General features: G+C 33.6%; 3 long non-coding RNA genes across 4 annotated transcripts in view; all 3 read left to right on the top strand.

Moving 5' to 3' along the window:
* The first annotated feature begins 10,253 nt into the window (after positions 1–10,253).
* On the top strand, positions 10,254–11,699 carry LOC116005230. 2 transcript variants are annotated; one of them, XR_004094904.1, is made up of 3 exons: positions 10,255–10,364; positions 10,551–10,748; positions 11,669–11,699. It is a non-coding gene; the product is annotated as an uncharacterized LOC116005230 (long non-coding RNA). The 2 variants fall into 2 exon arrangements; XR_004094903.1 differs by lacking the exon at positions 11,669–11,699 and having other exon boundaries at positions 10,254–10,364; positions 10,551–11,032.
* A 5,371-nt stretch (positions 11,700–17,070) lies between these two features.
* Positions 17,071–17,887, top strand: LOC116004153. Its single transcript, XR_004094740.1, has 3 exons — positions 17,071–17,200; positions 17,422–17,493; positions 17,815–17,887. It is a non-coding gene; the product is annotated as an uncharacterized LOC116004153 (long non-coding RNA).
* Positions 17,888–20,553: 2,666 nt separating this feature from the next.
* The window catches only part of LOC116003839, a 2,603-nt gene continuing 1,809 nt past the window's right edge, over positions 20,554–21,347 (top strand). Inside the window, exons 1-2 of the long non-coding RNA XR_004094716.1 lie at positions 20,554–20,679; positions 20,977–21,078. This is a non-coding gene — a long non-coding RNA (uncharacterized LOC116003839). The remainder of the gene's footprint in view (positions 20,680–20,976; positions 21,079–21,347) is intronic.

The raw sequence follows: 21,347 nt of genomic DNA, 5'->3' as shown, positions 1-21,347 counted from the left end.
TCAAAAATCATAGTTGAGTTATCTTCAAACCAACTGTGGCATTTCATCATTATTTATGGCAACATGAAGTGCAGCAATATATGCACAATCATTTATTATCCTCAATTTTGTAGAAAACAACTTGGTCTCATAAAAAGAATCGTGAGAATCAAAAAAATAAGAGAATACTTGATCACAAACTTCAGATGTACGAAGACACATTATCTTAAAAATTTCTAATTTTCCTTAATAAGCACCAGGAGTAAACAAATTAAAACTTTATACAAAAAGAATTCCAAACTAATTAGTTAGGTAGTGAACATAACTACAATGGGTGTTTCTACTCTTGACTGAGTAGCTGCAGTACACAGTCAAGAGTAAAACACTCATTATTTGTATGTATTGACAATATATGGATTTCTCTTTTATATCCCTCATTAGATATCTCTCCTTTCATGCTTTCATCCTTTTATATCAATCAAATTATAAACTTCTTAACAATAACATGAATAATATTTTAAACTCCACAATACTAAAGTATTATTTATGCTCCCGGTAGACAATCTGGATTAGTATATTCAACCATTCAATATATAAATATCCAACAAGTTTTACTCAGTATTTTAGGTTTTTTTTTTAAAGAAAAGTTAAAATTTTAATTTGTCCTCTAATTATACTCCTGGTACAAATTTAGTCCTCAAATTATATGTGTGACCATCTTAAATCTCTAAGTATGTGCAAAGTGACAAGTTTAGTTCATAAAGAACCAAATCCCCCACTTTATTAAGTGATGATATGTGGTGACATAAATAGTTTTCGATGAACTAAAAGTTGTCACTTCGCACGTAACTTAGGGGTTAAATATGATCAGACATATAACTCAGTCTGATCTCCTTGTTTATTATGCGTGTTTAGTTTTGTTTATTTATTTTGTTTATTATGATCCTAAGAAACACCAATAACATCCCGTTTTGAACCCCGGACCTCTATTAAGGGATGAAAGTACACGGTCATTTAAGCCAACCAAGCTGGTTAATTCATTATTATTCTTTTGGAATTCTCCAAAGGTTCATAAATTATAGTCAAATGGTATGTAAGATGTTGTTTTCTTTCTAATTAATTTTTAGCCAAAGTGTACGTTTATAGCCAAATGGTATGTAAGATGTTGTTTTCTTTCTAATTAATTCTTAGCCAAAGTGTACGTTTAGAGTTGAAGTTTGACTAGTTCTTACAAGAGCAATCAAGGCATGAATGCGTGATGCTTGCCTTAACGAAAAATTTTAATATAACAATAAAATTTATATTGAAATCGAAATAATAATCAAAATCAAATACTTAGAAGCAAGTATCAAAACTATAGAGCGCACTTAACAATATCATAGAGTACATCCTAGGATATATATATGTATAAGTTTACTGAAATAATTCACCTTTGAGATTTATGGTTTTGCTTTTGTGGTTTGAATTCTTTTTTTTTTTTTGGTTTAGAAAGTTACTTTAGGGTTTAGTTGTTATGATTTACCTTTAAAGGGCACCTAACAACAATATAAAATACACCCAACAATATATAAATTCTGCCTATTGACATCATTAATTACAGTGTGAAATTTCATTCCACTTAAGATTCAATTCACCTTTTAGAATTTTTTAGTTTAGTTCTTTTAGTTTGGTTTAGAGGTTTACTATTGATTGTTTAGACGTTTAGTATTTAGGGATTGCCTTTGGATTGACTGTTTCAATATTTATCGACAAATGCATTCTATAATTTTTTTTAATTACATTCTATAACTTTGAAAGTTAGATTGCACTCTATAGTGTTGCTAATTATTATTAAAATCATTTATTTGAAAAGATCTAACGAATATGAAACAATTATATATAGAAATAAAAATATGGTGGCCCCATTAACAACATTCTATCGTAAACCAAGATGTGCTCCTGCGGGTTCTATACTCTTATCAATAAAGCATTTTCACACTCAACATATTTAAGTTTGTCAAGAGAGGCACATCTACCCTCGATGAGTGGGGCTCAGTCAGTGCTCTCGTCCATTGTCTCCTCAGGAATCCTCAGGAATGTGCTCCGAGTCCCTCTTGGTGGGTTCCTTTACACCTTGTTGGGACCCTCCGATGTGTGGTCCATCCCAACCTTTCTTTCAATGACATCCTTTCTATCTAGGGTGTACTCAATCTCAAAACATTTCGTAACTTCATCAGAAGAATAAGTCATTTAAAGAGTAGTAATAATATAAACTTCCGAGAAGTTTATTTGGACTTCTAGAAATCAGGAAAATTTTCTCAAATCCTTTCGAAACATATTACGATATCCTATTACTCTCAAAGAATTCTTTCAACATATCAATCCAATCGTAAACTTCCTACCAAACATAAATAATATTTTAAACTCCACGACACCAAAGTATTATTTATGCTTCCAGTAGACAGTCTAGATAAATATATTCAACCATTTGCTATTTAAATATTCAACAAGTTTCACTCAGTCTTTTAGTTTTTCTTTTTAAAGAAAAATTGTAACTTTTGTCATCTAGTTATACCCGTGGTACAAATTTAGTTTCTAAGTTATATACATGATCATCTTAAACCCTTTAAGTGTGTTCAAAGTGGCAAGTTTAGTATCTAAAGGACCAAATTCGCCACTTTATTAAGTGACATGTTGGTGACTAAAGTAGTTTTCGAGGAACTAAAATCATCACTTCGCACATAATTTAGGGATTAAATATGACCACACATATAACTCAGAGATCAAGTTTACAGGTATAAGTGTATATATAATTGAAGGACCAATATAATAATGCAATTTTCCCCTTCTTTTATTTTTTTAAAATAAGAAGATGTATGTTAGTCTATCATTGTGTGAATTATATTATTCAAACGTTGTAATCACTAAGAAATTTTTTTATTTGTTTCGTTTACCGGGTCTTTCTTTTAAAATATATTTCCTTGGCAGACTAAACATTTGAAAATGGAAACAAAGAAACACAAGACCGGACTACTATATAATGACCCTCAGCCTCACAGCTTCATCTCAATCAACACGTGAAGAAGTAACATTATATATAGCACTCAAAAAAAAGAGTAACATTATATTGAAATTTGCTTCTACTCAAAGATGACTGTCGTCACAGCAAAATTTCCATTTCTTTTATTCCTTTTGATTACATTTTTGTTCGTTTTCAACGGCACAGCTCAGCGTGGTAATCACTACTTATGAAGCATCTGATCTTCTTGTTTATTATGCGTGTTTAGTTTCGTTTATTTATTTATTTTGTTTATTATGATCCTAAGAAACACCAGCAGCACCCCGTTTTGAACTCCGACCTCTCTTAAGGGATGAAAATGCACAGTCCTTCAGGCCGACCAAACACCGCCGCTACCACACTGGAAGAAGAATGTCCATGCGAAGGTTGAATCCCTACAATCCACCGGAGCATGATTCACCAAATGGTAAGTCGAAAACTAAGAGCAACCCCATTTGTACACTGAATTTTGGATTTTTTGTCAAGTAAAAGAAAGGGAAGAAAAAAAAATTGAAAAGAAAAAAGAAATAGAATAAAACAAAAATTGTCTATGGCCTCTTTCAGGGTGCGTGCAAATATTATTGTATTTATGTAAATAAATAACTTTTTTATGCATTTTAATAATATAAAAAGGAGGAAATTTTTTTAGAGACGGAGGGAGTAGGATGGAACTTCTAATTCATTCCAAATTCGGTTGGTATTTGCAGGGCCAGATTGCTGTTGAGCTTCGACACTGCAATAAAAGTGAAGTAAAGATGGAAGTGAAACAAAGAAATATATATACTCTCTAAGTATTCCAATAAGCTAGCGGTCTTTAAAGATGAATTCGGATGTAGTGTGCTCACCTATGTTCTTTATTATTCATAGATTTATTATATTATAGTTAATTAGTTATAGACCGTTTAAAAAAAAAAATTGTTATATATAGTTGAATCCCCTCAAGGGGCTTTGCAATCCTGCAAAGGGGAAAAAAAACAAAACAAAACAAAAAAAAAACAAAAAAACAAAAAAAAAAAAAAAAAAAAAAAAAAAAAAAAAAAAAAAAAAAAAAAAAAGAGCAAAAGAATGAACAATTGCAAAACATACCTTGAGGCTTGATCCATTATAATCAAAATATAGATTGATCCAAAAGGTCAGAAATGGAACACTGCAAACTAATCTTAACTCCAATTCCGGTAATGCAAGTTAAGTGCAACAAATTCATCTCAATCATATGAAAATCATACACAGTACTGCAGTCTGGTTGGAGTACTTCAATATATAACCATCACTCATCCAGAGCTCTCCTTTGTAGTTCATGCACGGTACTCTCCAAACACTGAGCATTTGATGGGTTACTTAAAGTGTGTTCTAAGATATGTCAAAGTTAATCTAGACTAAAGTCTACATTTTAAGAAATTAGACTCAAGATGACATTCCTGCCTTTTCAGATTCTGATTGGGGTGGATGCCTTGATGATCGCAAGTCCACTAGTGGCTATGTTGTTTTCATTGGCAAAAATGTAATCTCTTGGGATGTCTCAAACAAAAGATAGCGGCTAGATCCTCAATAGAAGTAGAATACAAACCAATAGTTGATGTTTCGGTAGAGGTAACTTGGCTAGTTGCTCTCATTTGAGAACTCGGTCTCAATGTGCTAAAACCACCAAGACTCTAGTGTGACAACTTTAGTGCTAGTTATTTGTGTGCAAATCATGTGTTTCATTCTCGAACCAAACATGTTGAAATATACTACCATTTTGTTCGTGATGAAATAGCATAAAAGGAACTAAAAGTCAACTACATCGATCTCTACAAAAGAACTCTTTACCAAGGCACTCACTACAACAAGACTTCAATGCTCTAAAGGACAAGCAAACTCAATGTTCTCTCTAGAGAACCTTAAACTCTTGTACTCTTATGAATACCTCTTTTGCTGTATTTTGTAAATTAAATTGATTAATTCAAAATTTTTGTTCTCATCCCCATCACTATGGACAGATGGACACAATCCCAATTCCTCCCCTACTAATTTGAATTAATTTGTATCAAATTAAACAATAAAGGGAAAATACCAATTATACTCACTCTAATATAATGATGAAAGTCAAGAAACGTAATGTATTGTGGAAGTCTAGATTAATTAATCACAGTATGCACAGCAATCAACCATCGTCGTAGAATAAGAACAATCACAATCCTGTAAAATTTAAGATAAATTAAAAATATTCACTGTATGTGGAAACAAAAACTATTAATTAAGTAACCAATTTTCCTTTTTTTTTTCCCATTTAATCTATTAATTAAGGAAATAAATTTATGATCAATTTCCCGTCAACCATGATGTAGTAATAAGACAACTACAAGAAAACAACAAAATATTTATATATTTAAGAACGAAAAAAATAGCTACAAATAAAATATTTACAAATTTTGGTATTTTATCGATGAAAACAATAATTACGTACAAATTCTTTCATAGATAAATTAATAATTAATTTGTTTTTTAGTGAGAGTTTTTGAGGTTCCTATATCATTCCCCTCTAGAAAATACTTGATGAAGATAGAATTTTTTGTTCTTTAGGCAAGGAGGTTTGCTGTCTTGAGTAACTAGGTGTTTGTTCCATATATCCTATCTTGTTTGAATAAATCAATAAATAAATAAATAGCAATACTAAATTTCACAACATCATCTATCATAATACAGCTGGTAACAAATTTGTCTACCTTACACATCAACTACGTTGACTATCACATGCATATATTTGTTAGTCTTGCTTTGAGTAGTCGGATCAAATAACATTCTTATAAACTTAAAACTGCAATTATGCTTGTAACCTCAGTAGTAACTAGGTTGAACTGTTAGCTTGATAATCACAACTTGAGTTGGTTTATTTAGTTGTGATATTTTGCTAGTTAAATTAAAATGTCAGGATTTACTTAATACACACCTCAAATAGTAGTTGTGGGTTTCTCTAATCATAAAAAAATAAATATTTCAATTATGCCAATTGTTGGTTTTATTAACCACAGGATTGTTGAACGGCAGGCCTACACTACCGAAAAGTAGTTTTAAGTTTGCAATGGAATTGAAGCAGCGTTTCGGATATTCTTGTATTACGAATTGCTTAATATTTTTTGGGATTTGGAACCCTTAAGGTCTAATTTGCTTCGCTTGTGCTCTCTATTGCTCCGGCCGCTCAGTTGGCTTCATTTTTCCGCCCAGCCCGAAAAGTTTTCCCGACATTGCCGCTGGTGAGACTCGACTATACTGCTACCCCCTCATTTTGAAAAGTTTTCCCTACATTGCCGTGAGTGAGACTCGATGACTGGTCATTNAAAAAAAAAAAAAAAAAAAAAAAAAAAAAAAAAAAAAAAAAAAAAAAAAAAAAAAAAAAGAGCAAAAGAATGAACAATTGCAAAACATACCTTGAGGCTTGATCCATTATAATCAAAATATAGATTGATCCAAAAGGTCAGAAATGGAACACTGCAAACTAATCTTAACTCCAATTCCGGTAATGCAAGTTAAGTGCAACAAATTCATCTCAATCATATGAAAATCATACACAGTACTGCAGTCTGGTTGGAGTACTTCAATATATAACCATCACTCATCCAGAGCTCTCCTTTGTAGTTCATGCACGGTACTCTCCAAACACTGAGCATTTGATGGGTTACTTAAAGTGTGTTCTAAGATATGTCAAAGTTAATCTAGACTAAAGTCTACATTTTAAGAAATTAGACTCAAGATGACATTCCTGCCTTTTCAGATTCTGATTGGGGTGGATGCCTTGATGATCGCAAGTCCACTAGTGGCTATGTTGTTTTCATTGGCAAAAATGTAATCTCTTGGGATGTCTCAAACAAAAGATAGCGGCTAGATCCTCAATAGAAGTAGAATACAAACCAATAGTTGATGTTTCGGTAGAGGTAACTTGGCTAGTTGCTCTCATTTGAGAACTCGGTCTCAATGTGCTAAAACCACCAAGACTCTAGTGTGACAACTTTAGTGCTAGTTATTTGTGTGCAAATCATGTGTTTCATTCTCGAACCAAACATGTTGAAATATACTACCATTTTGTTCGTGATGAAATAGCATAAAAGGAACTAAAAGTCAACTACATCGATCTCTACAAAAGAACTCTTTACCAAGGCACTCACTACAACAAGACTTCAATGCTCTAAAGGACAAGCAAACTCAATGTTCTCTCTAGAGAACCTTAAACTCTTGTACTCTTATGAATACCTCTTTTGCTGTATTTTGTAAATTAAATTGATTAATTCAAAATTTTTGTTCTCATCCCCATCACTATGGACAGATGGACACAATCCCAATTCCTCCCCTACTAATTTGAATTAATTTGTATCAAATTAAACAATAAAGGGAAAATACCAATTATACTCACTCTAATATAATGATGAAAGTCAAGAAACGTAATGTATTGTGGAAGTCTAGATTAATTAATCACAGTATGCACAGCAATCAACCATCGTCGTAGAATAAGAACAATCACAATCCTGTAAAATTTAAGATAAATTAAAAATATTCACTGTATGTGGAAACAAAAACTATTAATTAAGTAACCAATTTTCCTTTTTTTTTTCCCATTTAATCTATTAATTAAGGAAATAAATTTATGATCAATTTCCCGTCAACCATGATGTAGTAATAAGACAACTACAAGAAAACAACAAAATATTTATATATTTAAGAACGAAAAAAATAGCTACAAATAAAATATTTACAAATTTTGGTATTTTATCGATGAAAACAATAATTACGTACAAATTCTTTCATAGATAAATTAATAATTAATTTGTTTTTTAGTGAGAGTTTTTGAGGTTCCTATATCATTCCCCTCTAGAAAATACTTGATGAAGATAGAATTTTTTGTTCTTTAGGCAAGGAGGTTTGCTGTCTTGAGTAACTAGGTGTTTGTTCCATATATCCTATCTTGTTTGAATAAATCAATAAATAAATAAATAGCAATACTAAATTTCACAACATCATCTATCATAATACAGCTGGTAACAAATTTGTCTACCTTACACATCAACTACGTTGACTATCACATGCATATATTTGTTAGTCTTGCTTTGAGTAGTCGGATCAAATAACATTCTTATAAACTTAAAACTGCAATTATGCTTGTAACCTCAGTAGTAACTAGGTTGAACTGTTAGCTTGATAATCACAACTTGAGTTGGTTTATTTAGTTGTGATATTTTGCTAGTTAAATTAAAATGTCAGGATTTACTTAATACACACCTCAAATAGTAGTTGTGGGTTTCTCTAATCATAAAAAAATAAATATTTCAATTATGCCAATTGTTGGTTTTATTAACCACAGGATTGTTGAACGGCAGGCCTACACTACCGAAAAGTAGTTTTAAGTTTGCAATGGAATTGAAGCAGCGTTTCGGATATTCTTGTATTACGAATTGCTTAATATTTTTTGGGATTTGGAACCCTTAAGGTCTAATTTGCTTCGCTTGTGCTCTCTATTGCTCCGGCCGCTCAGTTGGCTTCATTTTTCCGCCCAGCCCGAAAAGTTTTCCCGACATTGCCGCTGGTGAGACTCGACTATACTGCTACCCCCTCATTTTGAAAAGTTTTCCCTACATTGCCGTGAGTGAGACTCGATGACTGGTCATTCTTTCCTAGTCACTGAATTTTGTGTTCTTTGGCAAGGAGGTTTGCTGTCCCATCCTCGGTAACTAGGTGTTTGTTCCAGGTATCTTATCTTGTATGATAAAAAATAAATAAATAAATATTAATACTTTTTTTAAAACAATAAATATCAGTGCTAATAGGGTCATACTTGTGTGAGACGAATCTTTATCCGTGAGACGAGTAGGGTCAAGATGAAATGTAATACTTTATTCATGATTTAATTTATTATTGCATTTGCTAATATTAAGTATAACATTTCATATTGATCCGACCAGTCTCACGAATAAAGATCCGTGAGACAGTTTCACACAAGTTTTTGCCATGCTAATAATGTTCTCATCATGTAACATTATCAATGTAGAATATTCAAATGATGAACCGCACTAAATTTCAAGACATCATCTATCATAATACAGCTGGTAACAAATTTGACTACCTTACACATCAACTACGTTGACTATCACATATTTGTTAGGCTTGCTTTGAATAGTCGGATCAAACAACATTCTTATAACATTCTCATAAACTTAATATAATACTGCAATTATGCAGAAAATCTCAGTTAAGATGGGCAGATTGCTAACTTGATAATCACAAACTATATTAATTTATATCTTTGTAGTCTTTTACCCGATAAGATCATAGGTCAGGGTTTACCTAATGCACAACTCAAATAATGGTTGCGTGTTCATTCCTTTGGTTACTATAAAAAAAAAAAAATAATAATAATAATAATAATAATAATAATGCATCAACTATGCCAATGATTTTTTTTTAATTCATTGATGATTTAGTTTGAGACACCGCCACGACATTAATTAAGTTCAAGAGTTAATTTTGTCGATCGAACAATGATTTTTGTGTGTGAAATATTTTAGTCTCATTGATTGTAGGCCATTTAGTACACAAAATGTCATTACATTAAGAAATATTAGATTGTTGAAAATGTTAGATTCTTATGAATGTTAGAATTTTTTGTTTTAATTTGTTAAACTGAGATATATGCAATACAAACATGTTTGGTTGAGAGTTATATTTTATGTTATAGTGATTATTTTATTTTAATACCCATACTTTATCTTTATGTATTTCAATAAACATTAAAACTAATTAAGGTTACAAACATTAAAATAAAATGGATATGACAAGCATGGTTAGAAGTTAAAGGAATGGTTAAAAGGGCACAATAATTTTTATTTTTATTTTTATTTTTTAAAAAAAAGGTAACCTAATCTAAGAAAACCTAAGAGAGGGAATGTTACCCTTCAAAGTAGGTAAAAATCTAATGTAGTTGTATTCCCTGTTAAAATGGGATAACTTAAACAAAAAAAAAAAAAAAAATGTGTACATACATTATATAACCCGAGTAAAGATAACCTTTTGTTATCTTAAATAATTTGAACTAAACAATTCATATATAAAATATAATAATTGAAGTACAAAAATTGTGTTTCTCTTTTACTTTTCCTTCCTTTCGTTTTCCAAGCTTATTGGAACGTAAATGAGGATGGCTATAAAACGAGGCACACACACAACTCCATATATCCTCAAGCTAACTAAATCTCATCTCTTAGCTTTAATTTGTTCTTGAATTCCTCATATTGCAAGATGAATGCCAATCCCAATTCTCCATTTCTCTTGGTCCTTCTGATGATGTCATTTCTCTTTATGTTTTCTTGTATTGCTCGACATGGTAACCACTAATCATCTTGTTGATCGTTTTCTATATGTTTCATTTATTTATATATTTATTATGATATAAATAATCATATATGCACACACTATTGCTAGGCACTTGTGCTCTATCACTTAATTACTGTATCATAATTTTTACTATGTTTTATTGTTTAACTCATTGCTTTAAACTCGGGAAAAGAAGATGTGTTGGTACCAGCCGATGTTGGTAGCCAAAAAAGTGATGGGGCTCAAGTAGGACAGGTGCCGAGGGCTCGCACAAGCTTAATTCAATGGTTCAATAGGTAGTATTTGAGAGAAGGAAAGATACCCAGAAGAATAACCCAGGCGAGGTATCCGGAACCTCCTCCGATCTGTTATAACCCCCCATGTTATTCGTCAGGTATGTCGGCAATTAAGAGCTCATTTGAGCAATGAAATAATTTAATTAATATAATTGAAGTAAGTTTGTTGGGAGATGGGGAAAACCTATAGTCACTACTCACTACTTAAGTGTGTACTGAATAAATCCTTCTTTGTTACTCTAGTCAATGAAGGACTAAAAAAGGAAATCATTATATATATTATGAAATATGGTCCAACTTACCAGATGGACTATTGCCATCAGGTTCATTATTGGTATCCATAACGTTCATTATTGGTATGCTGAATGCTTCATTTTTAGTACGAATGTTCATTTTTTGAATTTTTTTTTTGTAAATTTATTGGAGGTTCATTTTAGGTATACTACTAAAAAATGAACTTTCAATACATTAAAAATAAACATTCAATATAGTAAAAATAATAGATATTTATCCTGCAGTTCAATGGTCCTAAGTATAATTTGCCCAGAAAAAAGCAAACACGCTTATGTTACTCATAATTAACTTACTCAAGTTAAAAAGTTCAATATACAGGTTCTGAGAGTAAAATTTATAACATTAAAGATACAAATTAAAGCTTGACTAGTTAGCAGAGGTTGTCTCCCATGAAAGTTAATTTAAGTTTTAGCTCGATCATTGACTGTCGCAATTTTTGCTTTTAGAGGTTCTCAAGCATTAAACCAATAGATTTAAATCCATTAATTGATAAAAATTAAAAGGCCATCGTAAAAATCTTCAATTCTCAAGTGAGATGGTCAATTTGAATATTATATTTATTAGGACTCTACATAATAGAGTCATACTATAAGCCTCAGTCCTAGTTTACTTATGATTCTCAGTCCTAGTTTACTTATGATTCTCTTGTATATATACTCTTGTATTCCTACAGTTATATTTCGTGAACTCTAATACAAACATAATTGTTCTCATCTGGTATCAGTCGCTAGGGTTTCGTTCTTGTTCCCATGGCTACGAATGACGGCTCTGCCTCTGAGCGGACCGTTTCAGATGTTGCTGTGAGTTCTGCGGCGCCGGCTCCCGTGTCGTCGCTCTCTTCTGCTCATCACTACATTAGCATCAAACTCAACCACCGCAATTTTTTGTTTTGGCGTACTCAGGTTCTCCCGTTTCTACGTGGCCATGATCTCATTGATCTTGTTGATGGATCGTGTCCTTGCCCGGAGGAGTTCCTCCCTGCCGTGTCTGCTGCTGCCCGCGTTCGGAATCCGGCGTTTGTTGCGTGGTCTCGCCTTGATCAAGGGTTGCTGTCTCTCCTGGTTTCTTCGCTGTCCGAGGAGGTGCTCTCCATCGCCGTCGGCTGTCGGACATCGAAGGAGTTGTGGGATGCCATTGAGCAGTCCCTCGCTTCCGCCTCTCAATTCCGCCAACTTCACTTGCTTAGCCAACTCCATGGTCTCCGGCAAGGAGATTCATCGACGGTAGAGTATCTCGGGCGAGCTCGGCTTATTGTTGAAGATTTAGCTCTCGCCGGCCGGAAGGTAACGCTGGAAGAACAGAACCTGTACGTGTTCCGCGGCCTTCGACCGGAGTTCAAGGGTGTCACCTCTTCGCTGGCGGTTCGAGGACATCCGGTGACGCTCCTTGAGCTTGCTGACTTGCTAGGCGCGCAAGACTTTATCGCCGGTGATGATTACGCATTGCCTGGAGGTGCTGCACCGGCGGCTTTCGCTGCTCAGGGAGGTCGCCAGTCGCGTGGTCGTGGAGGAGGCCGTTCGGCTGGCGGAGTACCGTTCGGTCGTGCTGGTTCTAGTTCTGCTCGCGGTCGCGGAGGTTCTGCATGGCGCGGCGGCGGCGGTTCTGGTCGGCAGTCACGTGGCGGTGGGAGAGGCCGTGGCAGAGGCTCTTCCATCCAGTGTCAAATTTGCGGTTCATTTGGTCACTCGGCTTTGTCTTGTTACAAGTTGCCTTATGTTGTTTCTCCGCAAGCGAATTTTATTCATCAGGGTGATTCGGCGAATAACGTGACTGCTCATACCTGGTTGCCTGACACTGGTGCAACACATCATGCCACACCTGATATAGCTGCCCTCTCTACTTCTGAAGAATATGGTGGTAACGACACTTTACGTGTTGGTGACGGTACGCCTTTACTTATTAGTAACGTGGGTCATGCTTCTATTTCTACGCCTTCTAGGTCTCTTAAGTTGTCTCATATTTTACATGTTCCCCGTCTTTCTGCCTCTTTATTATCCGTTCAGCGCTTTGCGTCGGATAATCAGGTGTTTTTTGAGTTTCACCCTTCCTTCTTTGTTGTGAAGGATATTCGGACCAAGGAAATTCTTTTGCAGGGCAATAGTTCCGGTGGGCTCTATACCTTGCCGGTTCCTTCTGGTTCACCTTCCGCGTTTATTTCTGCTCGTGCTTCGGCGTCTACGTGGCATGATCGTTTGGGTCATCCGCATCAGCGTGTTTTACATCGAGTCTTGGAGTCTTGTTCTGTTAGTGAGTCGAATAAAACTTCTCATACTGTGTGTTCTGCGTGTCAAATGGGTAAATCTGCACGTTTCCCATTGCCACGTGTTGTCTCTGTTAGTTCGAATGTGCTAGATTTAGTTTATACGGACATTTGGGGCCCTGCTCCTGTACTCTCTTCTGAGGGTTATCGTTATTTTGTTTTATTTGTGGATGACTTTTCTCGTTATACTTGGTATTTTCCTATGAAATTAAAGTCAGATATATATTCTGTTTTTGAGCGTTTTCGATGTTTAGTTGAACGTGCCTTCAATCGTAAAATCAAAGCTGTTCAATCTGATTTAGGGGCTGAGTATAAAAAGTTACATTCTGTTTTTGTTCAGCTTGGTATTAGTCACAGGCAATCTTGTGCGTACACACACGAACAGAATGGTCGTGTGGAACGGAAGCACAAGCATGTGGTTGAAACCGGGCTAGCACTTATGGCTCGTGCCTCTGTGCCGTCTCGGTTCTGGCATTTTGCTTTTGAGGCTGCTGTTTTCCTTATTAACAAAATGCCCTCGCATACTCTCCATAACTCTAGTCCTCATGTCTTAGTGCACAGATCTCAGCCATCATATTCCTTTCTTCGTGTCTTTGGCTGTCTGTGCTATCCGCACTTACGGCCATATAATCGTCATAAACTGTCTTACAGGTCTTCTCCATGTGTCTTTCTGGGCTATCCTGATTCGTTTCGGGGTTATAGGTGCATGGACCTGCGTACTAATAAAGTTTTTGTGTGNTGTTTACCTGCTTGTTTATGTGGATGATATTCTTGTTATGAGCAATGAGCATGGTGCATTGGAGGCTTTGCTCTCCAAGCTCTCTAGTACTTTCAAGATTAGAGATCTTGGTGTGCCTGGGTTTTTCCTTGGGATTGAAACAGTCAAGTGTGCAGATGGAGTGTTGCTTTCTCAGCGCAGGTATATGACTGACATACTTAAACGAGCTGGTATGACAGACTGCAAACCTGTGTCTACACCTACTACGACTTCAAAGACAATATCTACCTGTACAGATCCATATGATGATCCCACGCAATACCAGAGCATTGCAGGTGCACTACAGTACCTAACTATCACGAGACCAGATTTATCCTTTGCAGTTAATCTGCTTTGTCAGCACATGCATGCTCCAACCACTGCACATTGGGAACAACTGAAACGTGTGTTAAGGTATGTTAAAGGTACTATGTCTTTGGGTCTGCGATTGAGAAAGTCAAGTTCAGGTGAGCTTCATGCATTCTCGGATTCTGACTGGGCTGGTTGTCCTACGGATAGAAAGTCTACTAGTGGGCATGCTGTGTTTCTTGGAACCAATCTAGTGTCCTGGGTATGCAAGAAACAAAGGACTGTTGCTCGATCTTCTACTGAAGCAGAGTACAAGGCTCTTGCAGATGTATGTGCTGAAGTTCTGTGGATCCTCTCTTTGCTGCGAGAAATAGGAATTTCACCTCTTCCAGTGCCCAAACTTTGGTGTGACAATCTTGGAGCTACTTATATGTGTGCTAATCCTATTTTTCATGCTCGCACAAAGCATGTCGAAATTGATTATCACTTTGTGAGAGACAGAGTGGCTGCAGGAGACATTCAGGTGCACTTTATTTCTACTAAGGATCAGCTAGCTGATATTTTCACCAAGTCACTCGCAGGTCCCCGGTTCTGCTTCTTACGTGACACGCTACAGGTTACTTCCGTNCTATAAGTCTCAGTCCTAGTTTACTTATGATTCTCAGTCCTAGTTTACTTATGATTCTCTTGTATATATACTCTTGTATTCCTACAGTTATATTTCGTGAACTCTAATACAAACATAATTGTTCTCATCATATTGCCTGCCTAGTTATTGTGCTTTGTAGTAACCATTTCTATGTAATTCATAATTCTCTTGGCGTTACGTTGTTGCAGGAACAGGCCGTAATGGTCCTTGATGTTGATCTTGAATTCTTGAGTCATGAGAGCCGCCCGAAAAACTTAACGAATTGAAAATAAAAAACATATGTACTAATTCTGATTATTATATATACCAATAAGCTAGCAGCCCTTGCAAATACTTCATTGCAGAGGTTTTACTGTTAGGGATTAAGATATATGTAAGTTTATTGCAGATTTACAGAACTTTTTATATAAATTACAATTATATATATATATTAATAATTCAGGCGTTCTCTTTTAAAAATATCAATGTATTATCTTATACAATTCCCTTATGAAAATATCAACATATTATGTGATACTTAACGTTGAGACTATGACTCTTTTTATGATCTTATTCAAGAAAAATTAATAATTCACGCGTTCTCTTGAGAAAATATCAAGAAAAATTAATAATTCAGGCGTTCTCTTGAGAAAATAAAATATCAACGTATTATGCAATACGTTCATACTTAGTTGAGACTTTGGGACTGCATTGGGACTATGACCGTTTCTTCTATCATCATCATACTTAGCATTGAGACTATGACCGTTTCTTCTATCATCATCAATAGTTCAAGAAAATTATTACATAAATATAATTATAAATAGTTACCTCCACTAAGGCTCGAACCCACTCCCCATTATCCATCTGAGAGTGTTAACCGAGACACTGGGTGCCACTAGACCACAAGGTCTTTACCTCCCAGTTTTACAAATACACTATCATATTCTAATTATATTCTTTAATGATCATAAAACTCATTTATATTATTATCATTTTTTACTTTTGAATATTTGGATTCAATAATGATTGGTAAAAGAAAAGAAAAGAAAAAAAAAAGGTAAAAAGTAAAAGAATTAGTGTGTGTGTGTGTGTGTATATATATATATATATATATATGGTGACCGGTTAGAAACCTGCAAATTGAACGAATTGCATGAAAAGTGTTAATTCAGGGATTCAATCATATTTTTTTTTAGGTTCAATGGCGTAATTATATTATATGTAGTTCAATGGCCTATTTAACTAACCCTTATTCCTTTATTTTTTATAAACTTGCAGCAGCTTAGTTTTAAATGAAAAATACTTGATGTACTCCCAAAACTTTAGTCTCAATTTTCTCTTATTTGTGTTCAAATTTGATGGAAGCTAAGAAGAAAAAAAAAACGAATGGATAAAAATCATGAACCCTACTAAATTGAGTAATTAAAACATGCTAAATCACAAAGAGTATAAAATAGGAATACAAATTGAAAGTACAGGTAGAATTACTCGTTTTAAATGCAGAATATGACGGATCGTATCCCCTAACACATCCTCACAAAATGACAAACAGGAAGACTTCAAGTCAATGCAGTTTAAGTCAGGCGTCTAGCCATGCACCTTATACTCAGATAGCATGTAATAGCTCTCTTATATGGGAAGTCATGAGATCGAGTCTCAGTAAGGGCGTTGTTGACTCTTTGTGCTGAAGTAGGTGAGCATTCAAAAGAAAAAGTCAGGGCCTAAACTTTCTTTGCTAGCTGCAAATTTTTTATTTAATATTTTTATAATTTCTTTTCAAGTTCTATTATATATACTCTCAAATTCTATTTCATTACTATTACTTTTACTTCTTAATGTGTCAAACAAATATAGGATACTTTAATCTTGTGAACCAAAGAAAAGTGTTCACATAAGAATTTATGAGTAAAAATAGAAATTATGACTGAAAAATTAGAGTTTAATAGTATTTTCATTTCTTTTGTCTTCAATTCACACAATCACACCAAGCTATCGCACTGTGCAGACGGGCCACATTGACCGTGGAAATTTCTTGCCACCTAGTTAATTGGCCTTTAATTATTGGTCTTTGTAATTAAGTTCTTTCGTCTTCATTGTCCACTTAAAAATTAAATGAGGATGGCTATAAAATGAGGGGTACAACAACTTCTTTTATCATCAGCTAACCAAATCTCTTTTCTCTTCAATTCCTCCAATTAGAAAATGGGTGCCACTTCCAGGAATACTCCATTATTATTATTTCTCTTAATTCTTTTGATCATCACATTTCTCTTCATGTTTCCAGTCACTGCTCGATTTGGTACGTAATCACTACTCAATAACTTGTGCATATCTATATACTCTATTATTTTATTGTCATCATCCAAACAAAAAAAAAAAAACAAAAAAAAAAAAACAACTATCTTAAGCACATCCATGTTTTTTTTGCAAATTACTATTTGTGATCCTTTATCTATAATTACTTTGATAATGAATTGAATGATTGTTCATGCATAATTATAATGATGTTTCCTGAATCAGTAAGCGAGCACCCACACCCACCTCCACATAATGCTGTTGCAGCTCGTCCACCCGGAGGAGGAGGATCAGGAGGTATGTCAACAATAAAGAGATCATTTCAGCAATTACAAGCTTTCAATCGTATTTGTACAATTATGTATGTAATTCATACATGATTACACAAAACATCATAAAAAATTATTATTGATAATATATTTACAATTATGTAGGGTAAATATAATGATATCAAGTATAATTACCATTGATATTGTTGACTTGCAAATTTTTGTGATAATTTTGACTCTTAGAACATGATTTTTCTGTCTTCACCCTTGAGACAGAGCTCCACGTACTATATAATATTGAATATTAGTAATCTGTAATTCACTTATATAATTCTAATGGTGTTTGCAGCTCCACATTGCTGCTGAACTTGAGCGTCGCTACAATTGTAGCACGGATGCAAAGCAAAGAAGGAAGTGTGTGTGTGTGTGTATATATATATATATATATATATATATATATATATATATATATATATATATATAGTATTTTGAATTGTGATTTGATACATCAATGTTTTGAGTGTACTTTATTTTCTTTCTTTTTGAATCTTTGTTTTTGTTGTTTTTTTTTTTTTGAAGTAATATATATAGTATTTTTTTTGTATTGTTATTTGATACATTAATGTTTTGAGTGTACTTTTTTTTTCTTTCTTTTTAAATCTTTGTTTTTGTTGATTTTTTCTTTTAAGTTTTAAATATGATTATTTTCTAAGGTAGAATAATGTTGACAAGAATTCAAGCATAACGACATGGAACATGGATCACTAAATTAATGATTAAAATGTATATTAAAAATAGAAATGATTACGAAAGTCGAGCTGAGATAAAAGTAGGGCCTCGAGCTAGGAAATCAGACTCTTAGATGTCTTGAACTAAGGATTAGGAATATACAAATCTAAGCTAGGACAAAGATGGTAATGCACATATAAGAATCACAACATAAACCTTTTTAAGTGATATCTACCATGTGATTTGGTGCTCAAATTATCCCTTTTTCAAGGTGAATCACTCATATATAGACCAAGAAGTACACTGAGCATGTAATCCCTCCAAGTCCTTCATTCTCATGGAGAACCTAGACTTTGTGCAAGTGTGGCATGAACACCACACCCAATCCCACTCGATCTCATTGAATTGAATCTCTTCCTGAGTATGCTAATGAATGAATGTGGTCAGCAAATAATAATTAACAATGAAAATTAATCGACAACACACAAGCATCAAGGTTAGTTTAAATTTATGATCATATAGAATAAATACATCTTCGATCACTTGGAAGCCGATCAAACAATCTAGCTATCGAATCTCATATTTCATCCTCCAACCAGTTCAATTACCTCCTAGGCTTGGAAATACATATGAAGCACATGCATTAATGTTTATGTACATTAAGTTTTGGGTTCATTATTAACATACAGATAAACAAATATTATGAGCATAATATATCATAATGTAATTAAACATGATATACTATTTGACACTTAATGGTATCGTTTTAAATTATGGCCTACCATACAAAATGAACCTAGTCCACGATATAATTTACCATGCATACAAAATGAAGCTAGTCCACAATATAATTTGCATATATCATGCAGTTTTGTCAGTGACACAGTGTATGTGAAAATTCTTCAAAGGATAATTGCAAAATTTCTTCATTCCCCAGCACAAAATTTCCGTTTCTCTGCGGATACAAATTTCAAAATGTAACTGTCAAAACATTTGAAAATGGAAACAGCATAAAGAAAACACAACAAGTTCAACATAAAAATTTCTACAATGGTGGAAAACCGTGTGAACAATAAATAATATAACACCGTAGGGGCTTGGAGTTGTAGTTTAATTACAAATAAAATCTTGGAGTTCTATTTTTTTTTTTAAACTTGTAGGTTAGTTTTAAATACACAATATGACGGATCATATTCTCTAACACATCCTCCCAAAATGACTAAGAGAAAGACTTCACTCCGACTTAGCGTAGTTAGTTCGTCACCTGACTTAAAGGTCATGACGGCGGAAGGCCACAGTGTGGGGGTTTTAATAGTTATACCATGAACTTGGATTTACCTTTTCACAATTTACATATGAATGCTCACAATTCATATTGTAAACATTCAATTGGTAATTGTGAACATTTATTTATGAACATTCAGTATATAAATTATGGATATGCAGTATGTAAATTATGTATTTTGGACTAGAGTCCACAAAATAATTTGTCTGGGGTTTGGGGGAAGGTCTTGATTGAATCCCTTGTGCACACATGAAGATTATGATTTGACCGGTGGACTTTATTGCGCGACTAGTGATTTACTTCTAGCTAGGGGCGGGGTCATGTAGACTTAGGATCAGTCTGGCAAAGTTATGATTACCTGACTTTTAAAAAAAAAAATAAATAAATAAATAAGACTTCAAGTCAATGCAGTTTAAGCCAGCCTAAACTTTCTTTGCTGCAAATTTTTTTATTTAATATTTATAATTTCTTTTCTCTTCATAGCAACTTATCACACTGTGCAGACGGGCCACATTGACTGTGGAAATTTCTTGCCACCTACTTGGACTTTAATTATTTGTCGAATTAATTTCATTTTTTATCTTAGATTTATAGGTGGTAGTCTACTTGTAGTCCTTTTTTATTAGAACATCTATTTTTTATTCTAGTATTATTGTGACATGACCATTTTTGTCATTTATCAACAAAACAGTTTAAATATCGTTAAATTCAATGACGTTTCAGTCTTCAATTATGGATGTTTTCAAAAAAATAAACATAAAAAATATAAAGGTCCAACATACTTTGTATAAAAAAGATTTAAATGCCTTTGTATTTAACGATATTTCGATGATTTTAGAGGACTAAAAATGGTTATACTGCAATAATACTATGACCAAATGAGGATGTTTTAATTAAAAAAGACTAAAAGTGAATTGTCACTTATAAACGTAGGACTAAAAATGGAATTAATTCTTATTTGTCTTTGTAATTAAGTTCTTTCGTATTCAATGGTCATAGAAAAAGTAAATGTGGATGGCTATAAAACAAGCTAAGGAATACAACTTCGTATATCATCATCAGATAACCAAATCTCTTTTCTCTCTAATTTCTCTAATTGGAAAATGGCTGCAACTTTCAAGAATACTCCATTATTATTATTTCTCTTAGTTCTTTTGATCATCACATTTCTCTTCACGTTTCCATGCACTGCTCAACCTGGTAATCACTTTTCAACTTGTGCATATCTATCTATCTATATATATATATATATATATATATATATATATATATATACACACACACCATTTATACCCTATTATCTTTAATTTACAAAGGCATTTTATTTACCCTAGCCACTCGATCTTCCCAAGTTTATTGCTATATTTTAAATCATTGGTTATTCCTTTGTATATAAAATCAAAAAAATTTATAAATAAATAAATAAAATAAAATAAGCAAATAAAGAAGTTTATATGCAAGAATGAATGATTGTTCATAATTATAATGACGTTACAGGAAGAGATAGTGCAGTCCCTATGAGTAGTCTTAGATGCCCCTGGAGCAGCCCACCAGGAGGTAGTGAAACTCCAGATCGTCCACCAGGAGGAGGACCAGGAGGTATGTCAACAATAAAAATAAACAGATCATTTCAGTAATTACATACTTTCAATTATTTACTGCGGTCTTACCAAGCTTTTAGGCGTATATATTAGAAAAATAATAGCAATGTTTGGTAACATAGTTAGCTTATTTGACTACTATTAGATGTTTGACTTGGTTAAACAATCAATATAAGTGTTTGACTAATTAATTAACTCTTTGTAACAATTGATTGCTCCAAAGCGTTAATATAAAAAAAAAAAAAAAAAAAAAAAAAAAAAAAAAAA

This window comes from Ipomoea triloba, chromosome 14 (assembly GCF_003576645.1).
Source record: "Ipomoea triloba cultivar NCNSP0323 chromosome 14, ASM357664v1".
Classification (NCBI taxonomy): domain Eukaryota; kingdom Viridiplantae; phylum Streptophyta; class Magnoliopsida; order Solanales; family Convolvulaceae; genus Ipomoea; species Ipomoea triloba.
This window is presented reverse-complemented; position numbering and strand designations above follow the sequence as displayed.